This window comes from Opisthorchis viverrini, assembly GCF_000715545.1.
Source record: "Opisthorchis viverrini unplaced genomic scaffold opera_v5_61, whole genome shotgun sequence".
NCBI lineage: Eukaryota > Metazoa > Platyhelminthes > Trematoda > Opisthorchiida > Opisthorchiidae > Opisthorchis > Opisthorchis viverrini.
Window position 1 is genome coordinate 919,342 of NW_008751717.1, and position 7,094 is coordinate 926,435.

Below are 7,094 nucleotides of genomic sequence, written 5' to 3' on the forward strand. Positions count from 1 at the left end.
TAACTAAAAATGAGTAACCGCTATCATACAATTATTTCTGAGGAAGCATTTTTTCAACGGCATTCAACATTGATACAGATTCGATGTTTCTTCACATGGCGTGTAAAGCTCCATTGTATAGGTCTGTTTTGTTATATCTTTTTGGATTCCTACCTTATTCAGGGGCCTCCTCAACATTAAACGATCAACAACTTCTTATCAGTCTTTCAGTGGTTGCATCCGCCATGGTCTCCTCGGCACTCTCACCTACTTGCTAGATTTCAAAATGGTCCTCTTCATCTCGCCGGGCTACTCTCGAGCAAACACGCACCTAACTCAAAAAACTAAATAAATCGTTCGGCTGCAAAACATTTCTATTTTCTAGCTGCCATATTACTCCAAATACATACGGGCGCTTGTGTACTGCCAGGTTGCCTCAGATTACACGGAAGTCATACATAATTCGGGTTCGAACCGCGGACCGTACAGCCGGTAAATTGGCGCCCTAGGATTCGAGACATCTCGTTCCCCAGGTTAGCCATATTTGAGCTAAACTTAATCGGGTACGAAGGAACACCTCCCAGAGACGGTTGAGTGCAGATGAAAAATTTGCTCGCAGTTGCAATTACCGGCTCGAGTGGGTGATGGGTTTTGGTCGAGATTCAGTGTCGCTGTTTTGGAGTCGGGCATAATAGGTCTTTGGAAGAGTGAGATGATGGCAACACGCAGGGCGGAACACGGACTGCATAGAAAGCTATTGAATTTTGTGGGGAGTACAAAAACACAGAGATGGTTAAATTTGAACGGACGAGACGAATTCGAACGAATTCAACAGTTTGGAATGAATATGTCGTGGAGGGAGTTGGGATCAGGTGAGGAGTTCGTCGTATTCCATCTTCAGTAAATTTGAACGAGTTTGACGAATTCGAACGAATTCAACAGTTTGGAATGAATATGTCGTGGAGGGAGTTGGGATCAGGTGAGGAGTTCGTCGTATTAGCATCCATCTTCAGTGATACCTTTATAAGAGACTCATCGGCAAATTTCATGCCGGCACAAGGAGATTCCTCCGGAACGCGCAATTCCATTGTAATTAACCCACGTTTCTTGCCAAGTTTTGTTTGAACAGCTTAAAGATCCTGTACGTCAAACTCTGCCGTGTGGCTGCTTTCGAGGCTGACAGCATCCGTCTTTGCATAAGGTCGCCTGACTCAATGAAGACTGGTCCTCCCACAAAAGCGCTTCCTAGAACTCAATTATATGCCATATAAACTTGATATCCTAACACGCTTGTCACTAAAACTTGAGTTCTTATTCCTCGCTCTCCATCTACAAACGCGAGTGCTCACCGCCCTCCGGATAAGTGCAATGGTGCCATCTTAATTGGTGAGCATAAAGTAAATGCCAGATCCACAAGTCCCTATGTTTCGGAGCCTTCTCCCCAAACACCCATCTAGTATTTGCTGAAATGGTTTCTGGTAGACGCCCGCCCCTTTGCATCTTTCGGCAATTCCCACAAAACCCGCAATATCATCTTTACTTTTATTTGGTATCCCCTTCAAATTCCTATCTGCCGCGACCATCAAACATGAGGCTCACGTTCATCAGCTACGGAGCATTAGCTCCGCTATTTTCTCCTGCTATCTCTACTTACTCTGCATCTCTTACACATGTCCTATCATTTCATCCCATCTCAGTTCAGTTTTGATACACTAGCCCCTCCTCCTCACTTTGAAGCTGAGGGCACTGCCATGCCGATCTTCCTGTCTGCTTTTAGGTAATGTCCATACCCCTCTATGTATGCACTTCCAATCGCCTATAAGTGGGCGCTACACAGATCCATTCAAATTGTGGCAGACTGCTACCTCCACCTCGGCTCCTTGTTGTACCTTCTAAATGCTTTGATACCAATGTTACACACCACATAAATGCTTGCCCTATCCAGGATTCTTTCCTTATGAGTACTATGCTCACCCTCAACGACGTAGTGGTCCGTCACCACCTGAATTATCACCGGTCTCGGTAGTTCCCACAAACCCGCAATATCATCTTTACTTTTATTTGGTATCCCCTTCAAATTCCTATCTGCCGCGACCATCAAACATGAGGCTCACGTTCATCAGCTACGGAGCATTAGCTCCGCTATTTTCTCCTGCTATCTCTACTTACTATGCATCTCTTACACATGTCCTATCGTTTCATCCCACCTCAGTTCAGTTTTGATACACTAGCCCCTCCTCCTCACTTTGAAGCTGAGGGCACTGCCATGCCGATCTTCCTGTCTGCTTTTAGGTAATGTCCATAAATTCCCCTCTATGCACTTCCAATCGCCTATAAGTGGGCGCTACACAGATCCATTCAAATTGTGGCAGACTGCTACCTCCACCTCGGCTCCTTGTTGTACCTTCTAAATGCTTTGATACCAATGTTACACACCACATAAATGCTTGCCCTATCCAGGATTCTTTCCTTATGAGTACTATGCTCACCCTCAACGACGTAGTGGTCCGTCACCACCTGAATTATCACCGGTCTGTTGTTTCCAGGTCCACCACAACCTAACTCAATAACATACTTTCACACTCCTACGTTTACCATCATGCATGTCAGTTTAGGGTTACCCGCGTCCCGTTAGTGGTTAACCACCAGTGCCCTCCACACTCCTACGTTTACCATCATGCATGTCAGTTTAGGGTTTACAGACCCCCGTTAGTGTTTAACCACACAGTGCCCTCTTGTATTTACTCTTCCCAGTAATATTTCAATCCACCCGTTGTTGTTGAAATGGCACCACATCTAGGCTGGCCATACCACACTTTGACAAACATGCATACACACCAGCCAAGGGTAATCCAATCCTGCTGACCCCGATACCTTTATCTTCCTTCTAGGATGTCATGTCCGTTATCCCAATTAAACAGAATGCTGTAGATCCAGAGGCCTGGACGATCGAAGTGGGAACCACTTCAGTGGTGATCCTCTAATGGCTGACAACGACGAACCAGTTTCGGTATCCGATCCCATATCTACTCATCTCCCTCATTCTTGGTCACAGGAGCCTGCCTACGCCGCACACCACCGGCTTGCTTAGCCAAACTTCCACATTGCTTTCCACGTTCAATATTTGACCCGTCTGAGAATCGGCTGTTGGCGACTTCAATCCTTCACGGATATGCTTGTTGAAAAACTTTTGTAAATCTCCTGTTATCCGGCTTGATATTATAAGCTGGTCTCAACCCGGTAACCAACAACGACCTGTCCCGCAGTTTCGCTTTTTTCCTTCTCAGTGGTCGCCCACACCCGGTGGCTTCGGTTCGTCCTGATGTCCATGGTGTCGTCCACCTAATCGTCCTTTATGGCCTAAAAAATGTCAGTAATTTTCATAGGTCCTTCTTTTTCAGCTTTTTGTTTCCTCTCCTAATACCCTTGTATTCTTTTCAGCATTGTGGCACCTACTGTAACTGCAGCACCCATGGCTTGACTAAAATCTTCGACGTTGCTTTCTGTTTGTACCGATGCCAGCCTTCAGTGTTACTGGTCGCCACAGAACCAGGTATCTAACTGCATTTCTGAAACTTCTTATGTCTTAGAAACTCAAATTTCATTTTTGCAGAGGCTACGCCTTTTTATTCCCTTTCAAAGCCTTCTGCCCCACAAAAAATTTTTCCTCTACGTACTACGTGACAACAACGCGCGCAGACCTGCCCACTGTATCATAACATTAGCTTACCTAAATCTTCTTACCCAGCTACCTGAGCGGCATCGTTGTTCCAGACACAGCTGATAGTCAGGACAAGTGTCAACATTTTTTGTTGAAATGGCACCACATCTAGGCTGGCCATACCACACTTTGACAAACATGCATACACACCAGCCAAGGGTAATCCAATCCTGCTGACCCCGATACCTTTATCTTCCTTCTAGGATGTCATGTCCGTTATCCCAATTAAACAGAATGCTGTAGCTCCAGAGGCCTGGACGATCGAAGTGGGAACCACTTCAGTGGTGATCCTCTAATGGCTGACAACGACGAACCAGTTTCGGTATCCGATCCCATATCTACTCATCTCCCTCATTCTTGGTCACAGGAGCCTGCCTACGCCGCACACCACCGGCTTGCTTAGCCAAACTTCCACATTGCTTTCCACGTTCAATATTTGACCCGTCTGAGAATCGGCTGTTGGCGACTTCAATCCTTCACGGATATGCTTGTTGAAAAACTTTTGTAAATCTCCTGTTATCCGGCTTGATATTATAAGCTGGTCTCAACCCGGTAACCAACAACGACCTGTCCCGCAGTTTCGCTTTTTTCCTTCTCAGTGGTCGCCCACACCCGGTGGCTGCGGTTCGTCCTGATGTCCATGGTGTCGTCCACCTAATTGTCCTTTATGACCTAAAAGATGTCAGTAATTTTCATACGGTCCTTCTTTTTCAGCTTTTTGTTTCCTCTCCTAATACCCTTGTATTCTTTTCAGCATTGTGGCACCTACTGTAACTGCAGCACCCATGGCTTGGCTAAAATCTTCGACCTTGCTTTCTGTTTGTACCGATACCAGCCTTCAGTGTTACTGGTCGCCACAGACCCAAGTATCTAACTGCATTTCTGAAACTTCTTATGTCTTAGAAACTCAAATTTCATTTTTGCAGAGGCTACGCCTTTTTATTCCCTTTCAAAGCCTTCTGCCCCACAAAAAATTTTTCCTCTACGTACTACGTGACAACAACGCGCGCAGACCTGCCCACTGTATCATAACATTAGCTTACCTAAATCTTCTTACCCAGCTACCTGAGCGGCATCGTTGTTCCAGACACAGCTGATAGTCAGGACAAGTGTCAACATTTTTAACCTTGGGAAAAGATTCACCTGGGCGGAAGAAACGTAACTTCACCTCAGATAATATGTGGGACCTCTTGACCACAAAAATATCTAATGTGACAGCCATCATACTTGATTTGTCTCCTCCTCCTTATTTAGTTCCAATGAGGGTACGCTTTTTGGCCACGGAGAATGGACAATACGAGTTCAGTCAACCCTTGCAACTGGGGTTAGTTAACCCGCATCCCACGCGCTTAATATGTCAGATTGCGTGTCATTCTTCCTAACCTCGATGTTTGTGGTAGATCTCACTAAGCTCCTCGCTGCGCACCTGCAAGCCTAACCTCGATGTTTGTGGTAGATCTCACCAAGCTCCTCGCTGCGCACCTGCAATTAAATTGTATTCTACAGACATTGACAAACGATTCCTGAAATTATAGTCTTTCTCTACCTGAAGATTCACAGATGCTCAGATGGGTGACCTATACGCATCATTAAGTTGTTGACAAACGATTCCTGAAATTATAAAGTCTTTCTCTACCTGAAGACTCACAGATGCTGAGATGGGTGACCTATCTTTAGAGGGGCTACACAGAATATCATGTTCATCTCATTTTGCTGCATATTTGTAACCGGCAAGCACGGATTATAGAAATAATACACAATAATAGTGCACAATAATATATAACAATAGTACCACATTAGTAAATTACATGCCATCAAGCATGACTGCCCGATTACAGTCAAAATAAAGCACGACTGAGAAGATTGCTGGGTACTGAGGATTGCGCGATAAAGGGACAGACGAAACCGTAGGCAATAAACGATATAGAGTTGGTTACGCTTAAACCAATTGCCATAAGTTTATCCTACTTTTGGGGGAACACACCGAGCCCAGACTAAGGCCAGATCGTTAGGATTTGAAAGCGGTGGGCAAAAACAGTGAGGGATGACCAAAAAAGAGGCAGTTTGTCTGAGAAAACTTCGAACTGCCGAAATGAGAAACCAGAATAGCAGAACTCGTGAGGCGGCAGAAGTGCCGTGATTTGGCCGGTTAAGTTAAGATAAAGCCTAGGACCACTGCTGTAACCTTGCGGGCTTGGACTGCTGGGCTTTTGACCAAGGTCACAAAGCGCGTAAGTAGAGATGATGGAATGGAGAAATTAGCATTATGGATAACTGACGGAAGAAATCTCAGAATCATGATGTACAGTGCAAATTTAGTTTCACTGACGTCGCTTCTATAGTGGAGCTCGGTGTAAAAGTTCCTAGGGACGAGGAGATGAAGCCTAATCATATGAGGGACCGCGAAATGTACAGAAACTGACTGACGTTGTGAGGAGCATAGAAGGAAAGGTACAGCAGAGTAGAATGAGCTCATCCGGGAAACGGCTAAGGATGGGTTAATAGTTTGTTTGCAGCTGAAGGTGGATGGACCATTAGATGAGAAGGCATCGTCAAAACCAGGAAGTGAACAGTTGCAAGAGTGCCATGAGACTGGTTATTGCAAGGTCATTCCCTCATTTAACCGACCTGATTTGGTTTCAGGAAAGCTCCATAACGGTCATGAAGTTTGCAGCAATAGTAGGGGATAAGCGATTTCATCGCAGCCAGAAAAGAGTTAGACCAGAAGGTTGACACAGATGTGGAGCCGCGTGAACGTTTTAACTAGTAGAACTGTGTGAGTGTAGACCGGGGATAATTCAGATTGAACGAGTAACGGTTGTACGGAGCGTTTGGGCAAATATAGCTGATGTTTGAAGCTTGGAAAGACAGAGAGGCATAGCGTGACAGGAATAGCGTCTGGGGAGTGCAACTAGGAAGCAAATAAAGCAGTAGACAATGGAAAAAAATCTAAAAGGGGATGAAAGCAAGCTAACTGTAATATAATAATGTTTATTCCCAACTTGTGGGTGGCATGCCGTCTGGCATGATCATGCGTTTACAGTCAGAATGGGGCATGACTGAATGATTTGCGGGTAGTGTTGACTGCACGAAAAGGGGACAATGTCACAAACAGTGGGAGGTACTCGATGAAATAATAATGATATCTCTTTTGCAACTTGTAGGGAACAATGGGTATGAGGTCCGAGTAACCCAGTGACTCAGTTGGCTGACATGAACTAAAACTGGGAAACCATTGCTGGCCATGAGTGACCTCGGGCGGTTAAGTAAATGGCTGGAGTCATAAGAAGCAAAAGTTGAGGTGGAGATGGGATAATTCGAATTGGGAGAACACGGCAAGTTTAGTCTCAAAAGTATGGTGCAATCTGAGAACAAACAGACTCACTGGTTGCCC